The sequence below is a fragment of the Salvelinus namaycush genome, chromosome 41 (assembly GCF_016432855.1).
Source record: "Salvelinus namaycush isolate Seneca chromosome 41, SaNama_1.0, whole genome shotgun sequence".
NCBI classification, from domain to species: domain Eukaryota; kingdom Metazoa; phylum Chordata; class Actinopteri; order Salmoniformes; family Salmonidae; genus Salvelinus; species Salvelinus namaycush.
In genome coordinates, this window is record NC_052347.1 from 7,610,366 (window position 1) to 7,636,275 (window position 25,910).

The window sequence follows — 25,910 nt, forward strand, 5'->3', positions numbered from 1 at the left end:
GGTAGGATACACGTGTATTTACCCTGTATAAATTAATGAGGGATGATTTTAAAAAATCCAAGGAGAAAGCAGAAGTGCTGCTCTATTTGAATATATAGTCCTAATGATCTTATCCCTGCATGCAGTGCTTCCCACTGACCCATTATATGGTGAAGAATAATTAGACTATTAGGGATTTCAGCAACAAGTTCTAAGATTGCAAAGGTAAACTATACAGTACCTGGTGGTACCTGTATCACTGACTTAAGAGTAAGTGAGCGCCTTCCTGACATCACTAGGGGCCCAGCCATGGGCTCTACACTAGCCTTATAGGGCATCAGCAGAAGAGGCTGCTGGGAGGAGATATAGAAGGGCAGGCTCATTGTAATGGCTGGAATGGAATCAATGGAACGGTGTCAAACACGTTGTTTCCATGTGTTTGGTACCGTTCCATTGATTCCTCTCCAGCCATTACAATGAGCCCGTCATCCTATAGCTCCTCCCGCCAGCCTCCTCCGGGCAGCAGGTGGTCTCTCCTCTCCCCAGAGATGAATTAGTCTGGACATGGGGATTGCAGTGGTCTATCACATGCTCAGAGCAGCAGCAGCAGTAGATAGCGTGTCCCTGTCTGCATGTCTCTGTCTATCAGTCAGAATATTGACATAAATAGCAGTCAGGAGGTCCTTTGTTGCAAATGGTGGCAAGTAAAATACAATGAAAATCCCCAAAGTAAGAAACAAGGCGAAGAGGAGAAACATGAAACCCCCAGCGACAGCTCAATTATCTACACATCAATCAGCAGGGATGGGATTGGTTGGTAGACCGACGGATGTGGAGAGAAGTTTTGTGTTGGATCGATGGCCCAGCAGACAGTTTTCAGACAATCAACTCTACCATCAACACCAATTCCACTTCCCAGTGTTCTGCATGTGTAATGTTGTGTTACTTAACATGCCGCTGAGTGCAATGTCAAGTCTTATGGCCTTCCAGACGCAGTGCCCTATCACGACAAAACACATTTACAAAAGGAGCCTCATTGTTATTCATTCAGCTCGGTTCAAAAGGCAATGATTTCCCCCATAATAATCTAATGTCAAAATGACTGACCAAAATGTCCAATCAATTATCTTGTCCTTGCTTTCTTTTTTCAATAAAATCCTATATTTAACCTTTTAAAAATGTACTGTACAAGAAGTGAATATTAAGAACTGTCACTGGTTCACCAAATCATTGCCATATTATTCTACATGTTTCTTTGTAACACATCATATTGATGCATACTTCCAGACAGTGTGTGGGGCATATAAATAGAATGATTCCATTTCTATGGTGTGGGGTTCCATATTCATTGTAGAATTTAGCTGACCTCAGCAATGGAAGGCGCTTACCAGGAACAGTACTCAAATTATTTGAGTACTTGTACACAACTATTCAAATATCATTACCAATTCACAGTTGTGATAGGTCCATCCGTTTGGACTAAACCACAAATTGGTCTAGCTACATTTCACCACGATTACAGATCAGTTCATAGACATTAAAACCAGTAGATAGGAATACGTGGATGATGTCAGCACTATGGGAAAACTCCCGATGGCGCATGAAGCCAGGAGTATCTGAATTTGAAGGACGCCAAATTGCTGAATGGGGCTGAATGGCACCATATTTTTTTGCTAAGGATCATGGTCGATATAGTAATTTTCATACTGCCTGAGAGAGTCAACCGGGAGCCTCCTCGTAGTCTGCCGACCCATGATTGGTTTGTGTCAGCACGTGGTCCTGTGTAACAACAAATGTAGTAGTCTAAATGGATCACTATTTAATTAAATATCTAGATTTGAAGTGAAGTTAATTTATATATTTTTTGTCCGTTCTGGCGATCGTAACTTGCATAGGCTTTCTAGGGCAGACCAGGGCTTTTGGCACCGCTAGGTTGCTATGCTGTAGTTGACCAGCAGAGCTCGTGACTTGACAGAGGGGGCCTGGATCAGTTACATCAGATCAGGTTTAAAAGTAATTAACCCAAAAATGGTTTGGTTGTTGGGGCTTGGTTCATTGAAGTCTTCAGTTACAGTACTGCATGTCTAGGAACAGAGATTTCACATCAGTCTCCAATGTTATTAACACCCCAGTGACCCTCGATTTGAAAACATCAGTCTCAAGTCGCTCCTTTTTGTACATCACAGAATAGACACGGGTGCTTTTAAGCATGAGTAATTTTCCGTGTGCAGCATTTTATCATGGTCTCTGTTTGCTGTGACCTCGGGTATCTACCTCTGTCATCACAGTTGTCTTTCCGTTCATGACTATTTCTGATACGGGGAGCTCCATTTTAATTTCAAATGAACAAATATCCCATGTCTCTATGCATTAGTCACCATCGACGCATCGGTTCTGACTTATTAGTCAACCTTACTCATGCAGGCAGATCCTTCCGTCTACAGTGGTTAGGAGAGGAAGTGTTTAGGAGATGGCGCCATTATTATTCACAACCAGCACAGCCGTTAGTAAAAGCCTATCTCAGCCAATTTGAAGTCCTCAAGATGTTTCCTGCCTCCATCAAGGGGGAAATGGCAGACTGCTGTGGCTCGTGCTGATGATGAAGAGCAAGATAAGGGTAGAGCGAGGCGACACTGGAAAGAAGGGTACAAGGGATAAACTGGAAGGCCTGAAGGAGAGAATGCAAGAAATTACTGCAACTGAAGTTGCATTTGTGTTGATGATGGGGGTGACTTAAACTCTGCAAACTTTGATTCATTTTGCACCCCGTAGTCCTGTAAATTGTTGCATGATTTTTTTCAGTAGGATATTTAGCTGTGCCCCATGTGTTTTTATCTCTGTTATAAATCGTAGTGACTTTACTTAAAAAGTTGAATCAATTGTTCTAGTAAATAAAGACAATTGGATTGGTCTAAACGGTGGAGGATTAGAGGAGCAGCAATGAGTACACCTTTGAGATAAATACCCTCTTAAGGATGAGATCAATCTGCCTGCCACATGGGCAAAGTTTTCCCTATAAAGTTCTTAGTTAACATTCAAGATATCCTGTTTGGAATGTTGCTCTGCACTCTGCACATAATCAAGAACAGCTGGTGGTGAGGAAATACGTATCTCAACATCAGTAGCAATCATCTCCGTTGACACGTCCTAATCAGTCATCAGGCTAAATGGTGCTAATAAATGCTTACCGGAATCAGGAAGAACCATGATTACTCATGCTGTAAGGTCTTGGGGGATATTAATGGTTCATCCATTTGTTGTTTGTACCTTGATTTTAAGGTCACAGTTCAGTTTCGATCTCTGTTGAAGCTGTTTCACTTTTAAGGATAATAACTACATACCTGTGTGATATGCTAAGGAGACACAAATGGCTTGCGCTTGCCATCTGGATACTGCTTTCAAGAAATAAGCAGGTGAATTGTTGGTCCATGTCTTCATGCACCTCTAAACCAGTGGAGGCTCCTCAGAGGAGGACGGGGAGGACCATCCTCCTCAGGGAATTTCATAAAAATAAATTAGACATTTAAAACGTTAGCCTTTTTAGATACAATTATATTCACATGTCCCAAAACAATTGATTAAAACACTGTTTTGTAATGAAGGTCTCCAGTAACCTCAGCAGCACTCTGTAGGGTAGCACCATGGTATAGCCGGAGGACAGCTGGTATCTATACTTCTCTGGGTACAATGACTTTAATACAAAACCTAGGAGAAACATGGTTCTCACCCCATCACATAGACTTACACAGTAGTTATGACAACTTCATAGTGATGTCCTCCAATCAGAGCTCTTGCAGCATGAATTGACATGTTGTCCATCCAATCAAAGGATCAGAGAATGAATCTAGTACTGAAAGCATAAGCTACAGCTAGCTAGCACTGCAGTGCATAACATGTGGTGAGTAGTTGACTCAGAGAGAAAGACAACAATGGAACTCTTCCAACTCAAGGTAAGCTTATGGTTTTATACATTTATTGCCATCGGGGCCTGTCATGCCAAATAGTGTCCCCGGCCAAATAGTGTCCCCCTCTACGTCACAGTGGGATTCGATGAGTTCTAGCTTCTGTTGATAGGGCTGTTGCTAGAACTTGCAACATTCTGACCGGATTACATAATTAACCAAAGCGTCCGTTGTTATGCTGGATGCTTGGCTCTATTTTATCTCGTGGTTAACATTTGAGAAAGAAAGAAAATTGTAGTTATGCTAAGCTTCTAAAAAGGATGATGCGGGCAGTTCTAGTTCTAGTTCTATTTCATTTTAAATTTGTAAAAATCCAAATAACTTCACAGGATCGTCATTGTAAAGGGTTTAAACACTTGTTACGAATCCCTATGGCCCTGCAGTCTAAGGGAGGGATGGAAACGAGACCCATAACATAACACATGCAAATTATAACAGTGAAAAAGGAACAGTGAGAACTAATAACAGACAACTTAAATCTACCGTCAAACACTATTGGCTTATTTTTAAACACACGGTAAATGGGGGCGGGAAACGGGGCTGAGCTGGACCCAAGGAAATAAACAAATATCCAAAAACACCCCTAAACTAGACTAGCCTACTTCAATACAGCAGGTGGTCCGCCCAGTTCTAACTAGGGTATTTAGACAAAGTATTCCTACGGGTAATGTCTACCCATGGGCGACTTGGCTTGGTACCCCCTTTTCCCACCATCAAACAAACAGTCATGAAGCACAACAATACATACTCACATAATTCCAGACAAATGTGACATGAAAAACAAAAACCAAAAGAGAGATCTCTGCATACAGCGAGACAAAGAGAGTTTGAGACAGAGAGATTGAACCACAGAGAGATCGAGCTCCAGAGAAAACTACTGACTGGGTTTTTAAACCAAGGGAAAGGGGATGTGATAGGGTAAAAGAAAAGGAGCAGGTATCTTCTGATTAGCGACTGATTGGTGACTGATGATTGCCACCTGTGAGGGGAGAAGGAGAGAAAAGAAAATACACACACAGGAAACACACTCAGGATACCTGTACCCGTAACAACACTGTTTCCTATGCTTGTTCAACGAACCATAAACAAATATTTAACATGCACCTGTGGAACGGTCGTTAAGACACTAACAGCTTACAGACAGTAGGTAATTAAGGTCACAGTTATGAAAACTTAAGACACTAAAGAGGCCTTTCTACTGACTCTGAAAAATACCAAAAGAAAGATGCCCAGGTTCCCTGCTCATCTGTGTGAACGTGCCTTAGGCATGCTGCAAGGAGGCATGAGGACTGCAGATATGGCCAGGGCAATAAATTGCAATGTCTGTACTGTGAGATGCCTAAGACAGAACTACAGGGAGACAGCTGATCGTCCTCGCAGTGGCAGACCACGTGTAACAACACCTGCACAGGATCGGTACATCCGAACATCACACCTGCGGGACAGGTACAGGATGGCAACAACAACTGCCCGGGTTACACCAGAAACGCACAAACCCTCCATCAGTGCTCAGACTGTCCGCAATAGGCTGAGAGAGGCTGGATTGAGGGCTTGTAGGCCTGTTGTAAGGCAGGTCCTCACAAGACATTGTTTCCTTACCGGCAACAACGTTGCCTATGGGCACAAACCCACCATCGCTGGACCAGACAGGACTGGCAAAAAGTGCTCTTCACTGACGAGTCGCGGTTTTGTCTCACCGGGGGTGATGGTCGGATTCGCGTTTATCGTCGAAGGAATGAGCGTTACGTCGAGGCCTGTACTGTGGAGCGAGATCGATTTGGAGGTGGAGGGTCCGTCATGGTCTGGGGCGGTGTGTCACAGCATCATCGGACTAAGCTTGTTGTCATTGCATCTCAACGCTGTGCGTTACAGGGAAGACATCCTCCTCCCTCATGTGGTACCCTTCCTGCAGGCTCATCCTGACATGAGCCTCCAGCATGACAATGCCACCAGCCATATTGCTTGTTCTGTGCGTGATTTCCTGCAAGACAGGAATGTCAGTGTTCTGCCATGGCCAGCGAAGAGCCCGGATCTCAATCCCATTGAGCATGTCTGGGACCTGTTGGATCGGAGGGTGAGGGCTAGGGCCATTCCCCCCAGAAATGTCCGGGAATTTGCAGGTGCCTTGGTGGAAGAGTAGGGTAACATCTCACAGCAAGAACTGGCAAATCTGGTGCAGTCCATGAGGAGGAGATGCACTGCAGTACTTAATGCAGCTGGTGGTCACACCAGATACTGACTGTTACTTTTGATTTTGACCCCCCCCCCCCCCCCCCCTTTGTTCAGGGACACATTATTCAATTTCTGTTAGTCACATGTCTGTGGGACTTGTTCAGTTTATGTCTCAGTTGTTGAATCTTATGTTCATACAAATATGTACAGATGTTAAGTTTACTGAAAAAACACAGTTGACAGTGAGAGGACATTTATTTTTTTGCTGAGTTTAGTTTTAGTTTCCCTAACACTGATGTTTTACTCTTTGTCTTCCTAAGGTTACCTCGGTGGAAGCCAACAATCTTCTCCAGTTGGAGCAGTTGGATGGTCGACCACTGGAAGCACTGACGCCTTACACTTCAGTGAAGCCCAATAGACAAAGTATGTTAAGCTTTGGTTGACATTTGAGAAAGCAAGAAAATGGTAGTTATGCTAAGCTTATAAAAATGTACCTCTTCAATTCACCTCTCCAAATGACTTTAGGACCGTCGACTGTCCAAGCCCCCCAGGAGGTATCCCATCCACCAGAACCAGTGAGTTCGGATCAGTCTGATTCTCTGTGTTCTGAGTTGGAGGGGGACCAGCTTGAGGCTATACCTTCTAAAAGTGTTGATAAGTACATATCTTCCATTTATAACACTGCAGCGATCGATCAAATTTTTTCACCGTAAAGTGCAACCTTTGTGTTTGCTTGTTTACGTCTTTGTCTCCTACCGTTCCTTTTAACTCTGCTCCTGTTCTCCAGGACCTAGGGGTTCTGCCCAACACTCAGACTTGGATCCACCTGATGTCCTCCATTACCAACCACCCTCCAACTTTTCATTACATCGTCTACAGCTACAGTTGTTGTCCTTTTGTCATTATTTGCTAAGAAAGTTTTCTTGCTCTATCATACTGGGCACATAATATGTGAGATACACAGATTAACTAAAAACACAAGCACTGCAAACACTCTGAACAAAGAGAGCAGCAGTGCCTGGACTTTGCAGTCTCCATCTTCAAGTCCCCCTTCTGAGACTGGCTGCATGTTGAGAACAAGTGACAAGCAGAACCTCCCACCCACACAGCAACCATCTCCTCTATATTCCACACACCAGAATTCAGTATTTTAGTCTATGATTGCCATGTGAGTGCACAAAAAAATCTGTGAAAATAAATTAATGACAACTGTACCAAAAACTATCAAAGTTCATGCATTAAAATCTGAAATATTGCCAGGTTGGTTTTCACAGCTGTTTCACAAGGTGTTCAGTATTCTAAGTTGTAAGGTATCCTTTGATGATATGTATTTGTTTCACATTATTAATTGTTGTATCCTAGGACCTACATACACACACACACACACACACACACTGAATATATATATATATATATATATATATATATATATTCAATCACAAGGGTGTACTAATGAGCTATGTGAGATATTTTATTTTTTATCATAATAGAGAACTACTGAAACAATATTATTTTAGTGTAGATAAGGGAAGGGCAGGTTAAAATAAAAGCATGACAGCCAGCCAGACAAGTCAGTGTATGAATCAAACGGATTTGCATATAAATGGAGTGGAAATTAGCTGACTTCGTGATCTGTAAGGTAAGTAACTTTAATGTGTCAAGTAGATGTCCGAAACGTAGCAATATTTAAGACATGGATTTCATGTTGTAATGTTAACAAGTTATCCAAAAGTAGTTCGAATGAATGTTTTCATTTTATTAGCTAAACAAAACTTAAAAACTGCAACATTTTTGCGGAAATCAGCCTTGCTTGCATAGCGATGATGAAAATAATGTAATTTAGGCTGTAATGCTCTCCAAAATTCTAATCATTAGGTGTTGATATAGCAACAGACGCTACTAGTTTATCAAATCCCACTGTAAAGTAGAGGGGGACACTATTTGGCATGACATGCCCACCAGGGTAACTGCTAGCTGCACACTGTACTGCATGATTGTAGCGGGTTTACTAACACATTAGTTCTAGTAGCTATGTTGACTATGACATTAATGATGTAGGCTGTGTTTAGCAGTTATCAGTTATGATTTTTATTTAACCAGTTAAGAACAAATTCTTATTTACAATGACAGCCTACCCCAGTCAAACCAATTGTGCACTTATGGGACTCCCAATCACAGCCAGATGTGATGCAGCCTGGATTTGAACCAGGGACTACAGTGATACCTCTTACACTGAGATGCAGTGCCTTTGACCGCTGCGCCACTCAGGAGCCCTGATATAAAGGTTTGGTTTGGAAAGGTTTTTTCGCCTGGTAACAGACAGCTGATGTGGTGTGCACTGAAGTCCACAAGCGAAGGGAAAAGGTAAGAGTAGGAGAGCACGTAGATGTGAGAAGTAATTATACAGCGATCAAAGGGATCATGCTGTTTATATGTGGCTGCTATGAAAGGCAACTGTGTTTGCGTGTGATCAGGGGTGTAATCATTCCGCCGATTCTGTTGAAAAACATTTCTTAAACGGAAGCAAACTGTACCAAAAGAGGACAAACATACCTGAATTTGTCCAATAGAAACTCTTATTTGCAACTGTGGGACTAATGATTACACCCTAGATCAGCTCGATGCATGCAAGAGTGTGGCAAGAGTGTGGCGGTATTGAATGTGTCAATGTCTGTCACCTTGATTACTAACATGTATCTCGACCTGTTGTAAAGTTGTAAAGTTTCATTCATAGGCTAGGTTGTAGCAACCTCCTGATGGGGATAGGGAAAATTAGAGTATCATGTATTAGCCTAAACCTATCGTTGTTACATTGAGCTGGGGGAATGGAATATTCCCCCAGTCATTCAATATGCTGTAATAGAAATAAGGCCATGCTAAAAAATAATAAATCGCCCTCCCTCATCTTAAACAGCTCTACGCACTACAAAGCATATAGTAGGGCAGAGTTACATTCATTTCCCGATGGAATCAGATATCTAAGAAAGGGATGCAGAATGTTTGCTAGTAGTGTTTCACTGATTGAACATTGATAAACAAGACAACCATGATCTATAGACAAGATAGTCCATTATTATTGGTAAGTTCCTCACTAAACGGTAAACCATTAATTCTTCAGCACAGTGTTGGAATGGCAGGAACCATGATGAAATGCCCTGGAATGCTGCTTATCCTGTGAGGAAGAGGCTGTTGTCATATGTGTTTGAATTTCATTGATGATTGCACAGAGCAGCTCTCTGGATCTGGCCTTGGAGCACAGCCATGTGCTGGTGATGTACAGCCAATTCAGACTGGCCGTCTGCTCCAAGGCTCTGGGGGCTACATGCACCTGTGTCTCTGAAAAGGTCCGGAGCCCATTCAAATGACATGTTGTGGGATGACCGGAGGGTAGTGTTTTCCTGCTCTTGAGGTCTGTAGTGCTGTGGCAAGGTGTGGTTTGGAAATATAGACACGTTACTATGAGACATTATTCCTAATATTGATTCATATAAGATGCTGTATATAGCCACTTATACAGTATGCATAAAAAATGGTGATCTATAAAGAGGGCAAGTGTTATTTAATAACTTTGTAAAATATATGAAATCCCATACAACGCATACAGTTTAAAGGGGAATTTCACCCTGGAGGAATCAGGGCTTGTTTTCATCATGTCGGAGGCATTTCTAGGTCAGTGAGATGTTTCACACATAATTGTCCAGGAGGAAGGCAGGTCTGGGCTTCCACACTGAATGATACACTCTATGATGGCTTCCGGTGTATTCACCCTTTCATGCAGTGAGTTACAAATATCTCTAACGGTCGCCCCAGTGAGAGTTTTTTTATCCTTTTGTCAATAGGGGGTGCTATTTGCACTTTGTAAAAATTTCGTTCCCAAATTAAACTGCCTCGTACTCAATTCTTGCTCGTACAATATGCATATTATTATTACTATTGGATAGAAAACACTCTCTAGTTTCTAAAACCGTTTGAATTATTTCTCTGAGTGAAACAGAACTCATTCTGCAGCACATTTCCTGTCAGGAAGTGAGATTTCTGAAATCGAGGTCCCTGTTCTAGGGTCAGTTTATAAGTCCCCATGTAAGCTATGGTGCTACATGCACTGCATACGCCTTCCTCTAGATGTCAGTAAGCGGTGAGAATTTGAATGGAGTGGATTGCACCATCTGGGGGACTATAAAAGCTCATGGAACGGAAGTACCGTTCTTTTCAACGGGGCGCCTGGCGCAAGAGGGACATCACAATGGCGTCCTGCAAAAGCTTTCGTTTTAGCAGTTCTATATCTCCGGTCATGTTTTTATTCGTTATAGGTGTTAAAGACATCATAAGGTAGTTAATTTAAATTGACTTATAGCAGTTTATATCAGTTTATTGCGATTTTCTGGGATTTCTTTGTGACGCGCTATCACGAGTTGGACACCTCTCCAGTGGATGGCTATCGTTAGCTGCTATTTCTACAGGAGAAGAGGACATCTTTCAACCAAAAGACGATTGTTCTGGAGAAAGGACACCTTGCCCAAGATTCTGATGGAAGCTCAGCAAATAGTAAGCAGTCTTTATGCTGTTAATTCGTATTTATGTTGACAAATGTCAAATAATAATTCCGCCATGAATTTCGGTGCGGTCTCGCTTTAGCGCACGCTGTATTGCGCAGTAATGTTCATTTTAAAAATCTAACACAGCGGTTGCATTAAGAACTAATGTATCTTTCATTTGCTGTCCAACCTGTATTTTTTTAGTCAAGTTTATGATTACTTATCGATTAGAATAGGTGCCTCTCCAAGATGGCGCCGGACAGATTGCTTGAAGTTTTGGCCACTAATCACATTGTATAACCACGATTTGTGCCGCTAAATATGCACATTTTCGAACAAACCCTATATGCATTGTGTAATATGATGTTACAGGACTGTCATCTGATGAAGAATATCAAGGTTAGTCAAAAATTATATATCTTTTGCCTGTTTGTTACGATCGCTAACCTTTGCTGCTGGTAAATGGTGTTGTGTTTCTGGCTATTGTGGTAAGCTAATATAATGCTATATTGTGTTTTCGCTGTAAAACACTTAGAAAATCTGAAATATTGGCTGGATTCACAAGATCTGTGTCTTTCATTTGCTGTACGCTGTGTATTTTTAAGAAATGTTTTATGATGAGTAATTAGGTAATACACGATGGTCTCTGTAGTTATTCTAGTTGCTTTGGTGAGAGTTGTGATGGTGGCTGCAATGGTAAACTTTGATTTATACCTGAAATATGCACATTTTTCTAACAAAACAATAAATATGTTATCAGACTGTCATCTGATGAAGTTGTTTCTTGGTTAGTGGCTATTTATATCTTTATTTGGTCGAATTTGTGATAGCTACTGATGCAGTAAAAAAATGGTGGAGTAAAAAAAGTGGTGTCTTTTGCTAACGTGGTTAGCTACTAGATTTACATATTGTGTCTTCCCTGTAAAACATTTTAAAAATCAGAAATGATGGCTGGATTCACAAGATGTGTATCTTTCATCTGGTGTCTTGGACTTGTGATTTAATGATATTTAGATGCTAGTATTTACTTGTGACGCTATGCTAGGCTATGCTAGTCAGCTTTTTTACTGATGGGGGTGCTCCCGGATCCGGGTTTGGGAGGAACTAGAAGTTATGCACGTGATGTTAGAATGTTCTCTCCATTCCAGAATGTGATTGTTTAACAGTACATTTAATCCGCGCTGCCCTCAAACCAAAGCACGCAGCCTGTTTTTATTTATAGGCTGTTTTCAACATGTCCATTTTTTATTATTTTCTAACAAGTTTTTATTTCTAATAACAGTTTGAATTGAGGTGTGTTCCGCCTCATTCATTCACATAAAAGTAGTCATTTACTTTTGTCTCCTTTTGAAAGACATTGCTAATGCTACAGTTTAGCTCATTAGCTACATTCATAAACAACAACACTGAATGGCTCAGAGGGAGTGAGAGGTTACGTGATTTACTGCCTGCACATGCCACTTCTATCAATAAATCAATATCAGAAAATGTTTTGTGTGGTACTGTTGATATATTTACTATTTTATTCACGTTTTTCAATTACCGGTGATAAATCATGCATTCCGATTTTTTGCATAGATTGTAATGGGCACATAGTATGTGTGTAAAACAATTTTTTGAAGGTTGTACTGATTATGATGAGCTAAACTAATTCCAGCAATGTGTGTGGAGCCATGTTTGTTGACATACAATGCATTCTGGGTTTCACGTGGTCGTCTGTCGTACCAAAGATGCTATAACAAAATGAGGTGAGTAAGGGTTCACCATTTTTTTTGAGAACTTCAGGAAGTGAATGGTGGGATGTGAACAATAGTAGACGACACACCTTCAAAATGCATACTATAAACAGACCAAACTCATTTAGTCTTCTCTTATTATCTTTGGTTTCTGTGAGGAAAAAAAGCATCGCTGCGCGTTGAAACTAATCGTCGGATTACTTTTGATTTCTAGAAAGTGTTTTACTCAATTATTTTGATCAACGGTGAGCTCACCCGTGATGTGATTAATTATACATAGTAATTGCTATTAGCTAATTCATATTGTAGTTTACGTCAATCTTTCCTCAGTTAGCGCTAGGACAAATGTAGCCTACATTTTTCCGGTTAGGATGATTGTGTTATGCTATAGATACTTCTGTGAATATTGTTAGGATTTATGTTTATGCACTATAGCCCGCTACCATATTGTTTGAAGATTAATTTTGTTTTGTTACACACACACACAAACAATACAGATGTATGTGTGTAAAGATTGATCAACAGAGTGACAGGCTGTAAAAGCTGTGGTCAATCTGGAGAGGGGAGGGGTGCATATCTCTAAGCCAACCAGGGAGGGTAGAGCACTGGACAATACCATTTTAGGAACTGTTTGAGTGTAGAATCCACGGGAAGACACAAGACGGATCTAATTTACCCAACAACCAGATGCGGACAGAGGAGAGCACTAAGGGACTTGGACAAGTCCGAGTGCCAGCATAGGCTGGGCAAAGTTTAAACCGCGCTCAGCCTCTACTGTGATAGGCCAACAGACGCGTTGGAACTACGTCACCACGGTATAAGAACAGCTGTTTACGTACTTCCTGCCAGTTCCCTGTTCTACCCTGCGCGGAGATACAGTGAACCCGTATATACGAAAATTGCATTTGCCATTTATTGTTTGCGTTAATTAAACATAATTAAAGAAAGTTAGCAGACCTTGCTTTTTATTTATCCTGATACCGGATTTGTTACACGCAGCGCTCACAATATTGAAACAATCCATCCAAAAATAAACTGCTCACATTCTGGATATAACTTTGTAAGGACTGTTTTTGCGTAAATCGTTTCTGGAAAAAGTGTGGCCAGCTCAAATGCTGATTGTTGCATCATTCGAAACTGGCCGTTCTAAATAAGCGTTCTAAATGAGCTTTCTAATCACAAGGTTGTGATCGTAGCTTCAGGGACCACTGTAGAACGATCACACCCGTGTGATGGTACATGTGAAAGGGGGGGGGATGGGGGGTGAGGTCTGAAAAGGTCTGAAAATAAATGTAGTCCTGCTTTGTGTTATAGGCTATTTATTTTTTTATTTCACCTTTATTTAACCAGGTAAACTAGTTGAGAACAAGTTCTCATTTACAACTGCAACCTGGCCAAGATAAAGCAAAGCAGTGCGACAGAAACAACAACACAGAGTTACACATGGGATAAACAAGCGTACAGTCAATAACAATAGAAAAAAAGAAAGTCTATATACAGTGTGTGCAAATGGCGTGAGGTAAGGCAATAAATAGGCCATAGTAGCAAAGTAATTACAATTTAGCAGATTAACACTGGAGTGATAGATGAGCAGATGATGATGAGCAGATGATGGTGTGTAAGTAGTGATACTGGTGTGCAAAAGAGCAAAGAAAATAAAAACAATACGGGGATGAGGTAGGTAGATTGGGTGGGCTATTTACAGATGGACTATGTACAGCTGCAGTGATCGGTTAGCTGCTCAGATAGCTGATGTTTAAAGTTAGTGAGGGAAATGTAAGTCTCCAGCGATTTTTGCAATTCGTTCCAGTCACTGGCAGCAGAGAACTGGAAGGAAAGGCGACCAAACGAGGTGTTGGCTTTGGGGATGACCAGTGAGATATACCTGCTGGAGCGCGTGCAACGGGTGGGTGTTGTTATCGTGACCAGTGAGCTGAGATAAGGAGGAGCTTTACCTAGCATAGACTTATAGATGACCTGGAGCCACTGGGACTGGCGACGAATATGTAGTGAGGGCCAACCGACTACAGCATACAGGTCGCAGTGGTGAGTGGTATAAGGCGCTTTGGTAACAAAACGGATGGCACTGTGATAGACTACATCCAATTTGCTGAGTAGAGTATTGGAAGCTATTTTGTAGATGACATCGCCGAAGTCGAGGATCGGTAGGATAGTCAGTTTTACTAGGGTAAGTTTGGCGGTGTGAGTGAAGGAGGCTTTGTTGCGAAATAGAAAGCCGATTCTAGATTTGACTTTGGATTGGAGATGTTTGATATGAGTCTGGAAGGAGAGTTTACAGTCTAGCCAGACACCTATGTTATACTGATCGCACTATACGTTTTGTGCATGTAGATATGGTTCTCCTTGTTTGATAGAGCCATTGGACGTCGTCTTTCAGGCATGTTCCTATCAGCGGATTCATGGCTAAATATACAATCTTACACATTTTTTCCAGTCTCTGTAAGACTACAACTCGATGGGGCTGTGCTTCGTGCTCGGGCCCTGTCCCTCCCCCAAGGCAGGCTTTTTTGAAAGGGAGGCGAACACTAACAACACAATCCTTAACTAAAAGAACTGACCAGACCGCAATGGCTTCAAGTGATTCCTCTCATCACCACGAGCATTTTTTGATGTTCTATTAGCTACACGGTGACATTCAACCATACATGTTTCAACTGGAATATAACGAAGAGGATTCAAAACAAAGAGTTGGATTTAGCTAGAAGGTCATCTACAGCTGATGCCAGCACCAAGAGTGCAGATGACTAATAGTAAGTAAGTTATTTTTCCTGCAAGCCACATAGCTAGAGGTTTTATAATTGGGTATCTATTGTAAAACCTCTTCTCTTTATAGTCGTAGATTGGCCACTAAACAGCAAGCTACAATGTTACAACCAGTCACCTAAAGCTAGGGTTTACCAGCAACATCCGCACATGACTGGAGTTGGCTCGCTAGTTAGCCTGGTGCCTGCTAACTTGATATGTGCCAAGCCTTGCATTTGTAACTTCTTAGCAAATGTGTAACATCAGTCATAATCATAACCAATGTCAACCCTCGTCAATTATGTTACATAGCTAGCTAGTAAAATGATTTACAGTGACTAGTTTTGGCAAATCGGTTAGGACATCTACTTTTTGCACGACACAAGTAATTTTTCCAACAATATGTTTACAGACAGATTATTTCACCTATAATCCACTGTATCACAATTCCAGTGGGTCAGAAGTTTACATACCCTAAATTGACTGTGCCTTTAAATAGCTTGGAAAATTCCAGAAAATTATGTCATGGCTTTAGAAGCTTCTGATTGACTCAAATGATGTCAATTAGCCTATTGGAAGTGTACCTGTGGATGTACACTGCTCAAAAAAATAAAGGGACACTAAAATAACACATCCTAGATCTGAATGAATGAAATATTCTTATTAAATACTTTTTTCTTTACATAGTTGAATGTGCTGACAACAAAATCACACAAAAATTATCAATGGAAATCAAATTTATCAACCCATGGAGGTCTGGATTTGGAGTCAAACTCAAAATTAAAGTGGAAAACCACACTACAGGCTGATCCAACTTTGATGTAATGTCCTTAAAACAAGTCAAAATGAGGCTCAGTAGTGTGTGTGGCCTCCACGTGCCTGTATGACCTCCCTACAATGCCTGGGCATGCTCCTGACGAGGTGGCGGCTGGTCTCCTGAGGGATCTCCTCCCAGACCTGGACTAAAGCATCCGCCAATTCCTGGACAGTCTGTGGTGCAACGTGGCGTTGGTGGATGGAGCGAGACATGATGTCCCAGATGTGCTCAATTGGATTCAGGTCTGGGGAACGGGCGGGCCAGTCCATAGCATCAATGCCTTCCTCTTGCAGGAACTGCTGACACACTCCAGCCACATGAGGTCTAGCATTGTCTTGCATTAGGAGGAACCCAGGGCCAACCGCACCAGCATATGGTCTCACAAGGGGTCTGAGGATCTCATCTCGGTACCTAATGGCAGTCAGGCTACCTCTGGCGAGCACATGGAGGGCTGTGCGGCCCCCCAAAGAAATGCCACCCCACACCATGACTGACCCACCGCCAAACCGGTCATGCTGGAGGATGTTGCAGGCAGCAGAACGTTCTCCACGGCGTCTCCAGACTCTGTCACGTCTGTCACATGTGCTCAGTGTGAACCTGCTTTCATCTGTGAAGAGCACAGGGCGCCAGTGGTGAATTTGCCAATCTTGGTGTTTTCTGCCAAATGCCAAACGTCCTGCACGGTGTTGGGCTGTAAGCACAACCCCCACCTGTGGACGTCGGGCCCTCATACCACCCTCATGGAGTCTGTTTCTGACCGTTTGAGCAGACACATGCACATTTGTGGCCTGCTGGAGGTCATTTTGCAGGGCTCTGGCAGTGCTCCTCCTTGCACAAAGGTGGAGGTAGCGGTCCTGCTGCTGGGTTGTTGCCCTCCTACGGCCTCCTCCACGTCTCCTGATGTACTGGCCTGTCTCCTGGTAGCGCCTCCATGCTCTGGACACTACGCTGACAGACACAGCAAACCTTCTTGCCACAGCTCACATTGATGTGCCATCCTGGATGAGCTGCACTACCTGAGCCACTTGTGTGGGTTGTAGACTCCGTCTCATGCTACCACTAGAGTGAAAGCACCGCCAGCATTCAAAGTGACCAAAACATCAGCCAGGAAGCATAGGAACTGAGAAGTGGTCTGTGGTCACCACCTGCAGAACCACTCCTTTATGGGGGGTGTCTTGCTAATTGCCTATAATTTCCACCTGTTGTCTATTCCATTTGCACAACAGCATGTGAAATTTATTGTCAATCAGTGTTGCTTCCTAAGTGGACAGTTTGATTTCACAGAAGTGTGATTGACTTGGAGTTACATTGTGTTGTTTAAGTGTTCCCTTTATTTTTTTGAGCAGTGTATTTCATGGCCTTCCTTCAAACTCAGTGCCTCTTTGCTTGACATGGGAAAATCAAAAGAAATCAGCGAAGACCTCAGGAAAAAAAAAGTAGACCTCCACAAGTCTGGTTCATCCTTGGGAGCAATTTCTAAATGCCTGAAGGAACCACGTTCATCTGTACAAACAATAGTACGCAAGTATAAACACCATGGGACCACACAGCCGTCATACCGCTCAGGAAGAAGAAGCGTTCTGTCTCCTAGAGATGAACATACTTTGGTGCGAAAAGTTCAAATCAATCCCAGAACAACAGCAAAGGACCTTGTGAAGATGTAAGTCTGCACAAGGTGAAGGTAAATTGGCCAAAATATTTACAAGCGGATGTCCAAGATAGCTCAATTTACAGTAAGCATGGTATAAACATGAATTGGGTATGGTTTGTTATGGGGTTAGAGGTAGCCTGAGTAGAGAGCCTGAGGACCACATAGTACCTTCCAGACCATGTAATCAATTTAGTCTACCCCTCTTCTCTTTTACCTTTGCTTTTTGTAAAACTCAGGTTATCTGGAGTCGTCACACTATGGTATAATGGCATTCGCAACAATTAGATGTGCATTCCGCCACCTATTCTGCAGGTGGATAATAAGGATCCCAAAAAGGAAAACATTTGGGTAAAAATAAATATAAATGCAAACTACCCAAAAATATCAACCAGATGTTCTGTAAAATCTCATTCTAAGCAGGTCCCAAAACAGGCTCAGAAGCCTCCTGTGAGGGTGGGACATTTCCTAGCGACAAAAGTTATTGTAGTGCTTCTGCCGCGAAGTCTTGGAGCCCCAAAAACTTCTCGGCTGCAGATATGATATCCAGCTTCTAGGACTTCTTAGACACTTGTGCTGTACAATTAAATCACTGGCTATAAATGTCACAAAATCCACCTTCACAATGTGTGTATCCAGATCACCTGATTGACTTAAAACACTAGCAACTGGTTGCAATGCATCCACTGCCATATCTTCAACACTATTGTCTCTTCGATTCTCTTTACCGCCTCCAATTAGTAGATCCGCTGCGCAGACCTGATCCTTGACACCTCGACCTCCCTCACCCTAACAGGGCACTCAAGGAAGTCTGGAGTATGAGCCCCACCACAGTTGCAACATTTTAAATTCAGATTCTTCAATATCATACTTCTGTCTGCAAACATATCCTTTACAATTTCCACACTGTAATGGTTTGGACACAAATGCTCTCACCGCATACCTCACATATCCACGGTTCACATATTCAGGTAGTCTCCTCAAACAATAATAGAGACAGGATTTTCTCTTTCCATCCATTTACCATAGGTCATGGTTACCAGGCGACATGCACTGACCACTCCTGGGATTTTCTGACTAAGGTACTCATCATCTGTGACCAACCGCATTGATTCGGTCTTATGTAGCAAAATTTGAAATAGTGTTTTTTACATTGGATAAAAGCAGAGACACAGAGCTACAAAATGGTATTTCATACACTGCATTTGAGTAACAATGGGAAAGTGATTCTGCTTTGAACGTTGATCAACTTGTAACCTCACTTTTGAGAAAATGGCCTTTGAATGTTTTGGTACCTATTGGAGAGCTCTTTGTCTGCACCTGTTCAGCATCCTTCACATCCTCTTAAGCTTTAGCTCCACCAATCTCTTTAAGGGTTGATCCGAGCTTTCTGTCCTAACAACATCAGTCAAGCACCCAAGCTAACAGCTGTCACAGTGACATTCTATTAAAATGGACACTTGCATAGTGAAGTCTTTCGTTAAGACATGTAGCTAGCTAAACAATGAACCATAATCACAATTCATGACATTACTACCGTGCATGAATCTGCAGCAATGTTAGCTAGCTAACATTAGGCTATAACAAGCAAAGCAAATAGCTCTGAGATACGAATAATAAGATCTGCTTCTAGTCACCTTGATTGAGTCCACCTTTCCCACTTTCTTCACAGTCCTCGATATTACAAATGGATTTCCCAAATGAATCTCCTTGTTCAGAAAACGCAGTTGAATAAGAAATCCATTATTGGACCAGTCCTTGCTCATTTTGTTCCATTCTTTGATTTCACTATTTTCCATTCATTATCACACACTTCACTTGCCGCCCATTTCCTCCTTCTCCCTATATGGAGTCATTCCACAGTGCCCTGCTGAAAAATACCCCAAAGTGTTTTGGGTACACAAGCACAGGCAGCCCAATTCCCGATATTTTTTTCACAAATTGGTTCTGAAAAATATCTGTCGTGATTAAGACCAATTAGTGGAAAAAATATCAGAATTGGGCTGCCTGTGTAAACGCAGTCAGTGAGGCTCAGCATACAACCATGTATAACACACAGGAGGCTGCTGACGGGAGGACGGTTCATAATAATGGCCGGAACGGAGCAGATGAAAACCATGTGTTTGATATCATTCCACTCCAGTCATTACCACAAGGCCGTCCTCCCCAATTAAGATGCCACAAACCTGTGGTAGAACAGGGGTCTCCAACCCTGTTCCTGGTTAGCTACCCTTCTGTAAGTTATTTCGCTTCAACCCCAGGTTTAACTAACCTGGTTCCGCTTATCAACCAGCTAATTATAAGAATCAGGTGTGCAATATGGATATTTTCCATCAGTCTTTGAAATGTCTGCCCTTATGGATTCACAGAGTATATTTATATAAGCTGTACGGTGAACTGTAGCATCAAACAGATGCTCGACATTCAGATATCCAAAGAATGTTTGTCTAATTCTAAAATACAGGGGAATGTTCACTATTTAACGCTAACTCAAGAGAACTGGGTATTCAACAAGAATGTTATATGGTAAAAGTGACATACAAATAGAATAGTATGAACAGTGTAGTTCAGTGTGTCTCTGGTGTAGAGACACACAAGTGCAGAGAACTGCAGCTACAGATTGTTGCACCAGATAATGTGATTCACCCAAAGATTTTTGACGACGTCATGTCCATTTCAAGTCTTCTCTCATTGATCGAGACAGGTGGGTGTCCACCCCAAAGTACTCCATGTCATGATGACAGAGACTTGTCTCGATCAATGAGTGAGAAGACGAAATAAACACGATGGCAGCACACATATTGTTGGATTACTTTATGGAGCAAAAAAAAATATTTATTATAATAACAGAGCATTTTCTAAATTAAAACTGACCCCCTGCAACTGGACACGGACATTTTATGCGACTCGTTTCCCCGAATCGAGGATGAAGACAGCGTCGCCAAGGTTGGTCGAAAAATTCTCTGTGCTACACAAAACAGCACCTATCCTGTAACTACCAGTAATGAGAACTGGTGATCAGCAGATGGGAGAGCTGGTCATGAGGAAATTGCCATTCCAAAGAAACATACAGTAAGTTCAGGGAATACTTGGAAAGCTGTGGGAGGAGCGTTATCATGATCTAACTGCCATTCAGTTTCTCATGAGTCATCTACTTGAAATCCAGCATAATGTCTAATCCCTCAAGAGGGATACTGTTCTGCTACAATGACACACGCAGGCAAAATAAATTATGTTTCTGTATTTAGAATCCACTCCAGGAAAAAATAACCAGACACCACATGTTTTTTTCTGTAAGACAAAAAAAAAATACACCGTTTGAACAGCAGTTGAACCGTGCCAGCATAACATTAGGGTAGACTAGTTGAACATGCATACATGTGTACAGGCACAGATATTACATATACAACAATATCTAACCTAATAGAAAGAAATATGGCATAACCCTCAACCTTTGAGTGACCAGACCGTACAAATGAGCGTAGGTAGGAAGATAGTATCTACCTGCAGCCATGTCTATCGGGCATGCTTAGGCAAGTATTTTTATACTAAAACCAGCTTCAGGTTGAGATTTACAACAGTAAATTGTTGTATTATTGTTTCCTAGTAAACTTAGCTAGCTTGCTTCATAAGCAATACTTGTTTTTCACATCTGATTGGAATACGATCTTGCATCATGCCTATAATTTTGTGAGATTGAAATGCATCCACGGTCATTACATAACTAGCTAGTAAAATTATTTAGTTGCTGATGTTACATGTTTGCGAAGAAGTTAAAAATGCGATGCGTGCCGCATAACAAGTAAGCAGGCACCAGGTTAACTAGCTAGCCAAATCCAGTCATGTGCTAATGTTTGCTGGTAAACCTAGCTTTATGTAGCCTGGCGAAAGTAAACACAGCACAGGACAAACTATTTTGGGATGGTTTATTCTGTTAAAGCTTACATTTAAAATAGGAAAATGTAGAAGGGAAATCACCCTGTAAAGTAAAGTCCAAATCACAAACAAAGGAAATAAATCTGTTCGTAAAGTGCATACTTCCAACCTGAGTACAATAAGTACAAAGTGAAATGCATAAACGGTAGTGGCTCTGCTTTCTATAGAAAAACAAGAAAATACAGAGACCACAATGTTCAGTTATGTGAACGCTGCGTGTAACACATCCGGTGTCAGGATAAATAAAAAGCAAGGTCTGCTAACTTTCTTTAATTATGTTATGTTAGCCTGTTATGTCAACAGGCTAACATGACCATCTGGCATAAATATTAAAACAAACTCTTCGAGTAAGATTTTTTTTTAAGTATTATTTACCCACCTAAAGTAACGTTGGACCCACGAAGGATTTCAACAGCTCTCCAGTGTAATTGCTTGCTCTCACTCTCACACACTGTGCATGCGCAATCCCATAACTGCTTGCACACCTCATTTATGAATCTCTTAAAGGGACAGTGCCACTAAGTGGATATAAATGAATACAGCTACGCGCTTTTACCACCTGGCTACATTTAGGTGGCTGGTTGTAGTTTGCTGTATAGTAACTAGCCATATTTATGACTAAAAAGAGAAGAGATCTCAGATTGTAAAAGCTCTTCTCTTTTTAGTCATAGATATGGCTACCGGTAATTGTTAGCTAAATTTCCCCCCACTGTAACACAGTAGTATGTTAGCCAGTGATACACAACATGGGTTGCAGTAGATTAACTAAAGTTAGCTAGGTGGCTTGCAGGACAAATAACTTACTTACTGTAGCTAGGCACCATATTTGTCATCTGCTCTCTTGGTGGTGGCATTGTCTGTAGCTGAGATTCTAACTTGCCCTGCCTTCTAACGCGCAAAGCCCTGACCTGCCTTCCTCCTGGGCATGTATGTGTGAAACACATCTCACTGTCCTAGAAATGCCTCAGACATGATGAAAACAAGCCCAGATTCCCCCAGGGTGAAATTCCCCTTTAATATAGTAATGACTATATGCAGTGGCAGAGTCAGGGTGAAATGTCCTTTTAAGTTACAAGGCAATACTGACATTAACATAGCATCCACAATCTAGGCATACAGATCCGAAGCTAGTTTGGAATTCAGTGGTGACTGTTGCAACCGAGGACAGATGATTTTTACGAGTGTCAGCCCTCTGCGGTCCCCTTCTGTGGGCTTGTGTGGCCTACTACTTTGCAGCTGAGCCGTTGTTGCTCCTAGACATTTCCACTCCACAATAATAGCACAGTTGACAAGGGCAGCTTTAGCTTTAGCTTTAGCTTTAGCGGGGCAGAAATATCACGAACTGACTTGTTGGAAAGGTGGCATCCTATGACGGCCACGTTGAAAGTCACTGAGCTCTTCAGTAAGGCCATTCTACTGCCAATGTTTGTCTATGGAGATTGTTTGTCTATGGAGATTGCATGGCTGTCGCGTATACTCCCTCTCCGGCTTCTAGGTCATCAGGCTGCTGGTTATCCCGCACACCTGTCACCATTGCTCGCGCACCTGCACCTCATGACACTCACCTGGACTCCATCACCTCCTTCTCCTTCAACTCCTCCATCTTCCCTATATCTTTCACTCCCCTTGGTTCTTTCCTCAGGTGTTATTGACTCTGTTGTTTGTGTTTCGTGTTAATTCATTAAAGCACTTACTCCCTGTACTTGCTTCCTGACTTTCAGCGCAATTGTTACAATGGCTGTGTTTTCGATTTTATACATCTTTCAGCAACAGGTTTGGTTGAAATAGCCCGGATCAACCAATTTGAAGGGGTGTCAACATACTTTTGTGTATATAGTGTATACTGTTTAAGAGTCGAGAGATGGTGGACTTAACTCCCAGATCAATTAAGATTCAATTATGACAAAAAATACACTTTCCTCTAAGGATAGACAAGCTTATCTGGAACATAAATTAATGTTTGAACAGTTGTCGACTGAGGAAGGAAGTTAAACACATGATAATTGATTTTCATTTGAAGTTCTTTTTCCACTTATGACTCCCCGTATGTTTTGTGGCAGTCATCATAGGGATTATTGCATTATTATAGGATTTTGATTTCTTCTATTTGGTCTGAAAATACATTGCAATTTGTCACCCTGTTACTGTCTCTTGCTATGCACATTCATACCACATCAGCTCTGTAGATGCTTGAGGACTGCTCCTACAATAGCTAGCTACAGACTTAAGACTCCCACGCTTGTGGCAAACTGTTCAACTTTTAAGCCCATCCCTTCTGATTGAGACAGAATGCTGTAGCTCCCTCAGTCTAATTGACGTATTGGTGAGCAATGACTTACAGTGGAGAGTTTTAGAGACAGGTCCCTGAAGGGAATATCAAGGAGAACTAATCAATATCGATAGCAACTGCCCAAATTAGAGGAGAAGACTGTAGGGGCTCCCTGCTTAACAGTCTGGAGGCATCAGCCTCTTTGAGTTGGTAGGTAGCAGTGGGATTTTTAATAACACCGAATCCATAAGCAGTGCCTGCAAACCTTGTCGAGTAAAGTTATTAATTGGGTATGAACAATGCCAAGCTGCCATGTGTAGTGTTGTGGGGCACTAGCAATTTAAACAGGGCCCAGCCATTTCCCCTGGCAGAAATCCCTGTCCACATTGTTTTAATGCTTGACAGTATTTATCCAGTCTATTGTCAGTCTGAACATACTGACTCTGGTTAACACCCATTGCTGGTACAAATATTTGCTGGTACATCAAATGGAACAGTCAGATGGTACTGCACCTCGATTCTGTGAATTAGTACTATGAATAGCCAAACCCGGAGCTTAACATCTCTTTTGAGAGCTCAGTATTATGGTGAGTGCAGTCTGGATTGCAGCAATTAGAAGGCTTATTTCAGCTGCTCATTATGTAAGGCCAGGATGTTTCTGATAGCCTTGTTAACTGTTGTCAGAGTCCAGCTTTGATCCACCTCATATCCCTTCCTATTCATTTGGAACACTGTTTGAATTCTGAAGTCTCTCCCATCTTCAGCATTTCAAAGTGTGTGCACTGCAAGTCCATCCCTAGAGTGAACGTGGTCTTCTACAAAGAAGCCATTGCGGTTGTTAGTCATTTGGGATTCTCAGTTGAATTCACACACAGGACTTGGTGTTTTGCAGACAGACATGCTGGCTGTGTTAGTGTGTTGGTGTTGGCTGTGTTTTGTTTCCTCCCTGGCTGGCTGCAACACAAGGCAGGCAGGGTGCCTCCCCACAGTTGACCCATTAATCTTCCTGAGGGTGGTAATGATCGCTGTCTAGCTCCCCTCACAGCCTCGCTCTCACACTCAATACTTCCTGTTTGATGTTCAAATAATTAGAGGGGGACTCATCCTAAAGTTCAGTCTTGTTAGAGTCTTCATATTGAGGGAATGGGGACCAATGCAGATCAGGTCTTTGAAAGCTGCCGTCTTATACAATCAGTCCTACAATAAGACCTCAAACCTCAGACAATTCTACGTTGTTGAGGTGAAGAGACTGAGAACCACTAAACCAAGTTATATCGATGAGTGGGGTTGAGATGTTGCGCACTGACTGCAGTCGAGTTTAATGTCGGGGTTTACAATTGAGATCTGGCCAGAATTAATGCTTCTGTGCTTGAGGGTTTATTGTTTCTGTAACTGCTCAAAAAGGTCACTGCTCAAAAAGCTGGGTTAACAATGGTGAGACATCCTACCAAGTGTTTACTACGAGGCAGAAGGTGTCACGACTCCCACCGAAGGCTCCCCTGCCTGTTCGGGCAGTGCTCGGCGGTCGTCGTCGCCGGTCTACTAGCCGCCACCGATCCCTTTTCCTTTTCTGTTGGTTTAGTCTTATTAGTTGCACCTGTTCCTTTTTGTGTTTCTTGATTTTTGTCTACTTAAACCTGTTAGGCCCGCTTAGGTTTGTGCGTGATTATTTGTTACTCTGTTGGTTGTGGATTGTGTTTCGTTTTTGTTTTCTCCGGACTGGTTGTCCTGTGTTTGGGCTGGTCAGTGTGTGCCGGAGAATAAATAATTACATTTCACCGAACCCTCTGCTCTCTGCGCCTGACTCCTACCCACCACTCCTAGTAAACCCTGACAAAGGGGACTCAATTCAGCTGAATACTTGAACATACAACTTGCTTCCCAGCTAACAACAAATGTTCCCACAACGTTCCCCTAACACTCAGAAAACTGGACACACGAATGTTCTTGTAACATTGCCATGAAACGTGTCTAGAACATTAACATCTTATATTCTGAGAACATGGCAACCACGTTCTGTGTATGTTCGGTGTGGCATTGATTTAATATTCTCCTAACCCTCAGAAAACTGGACAATGTTCTTGCAATGTCCC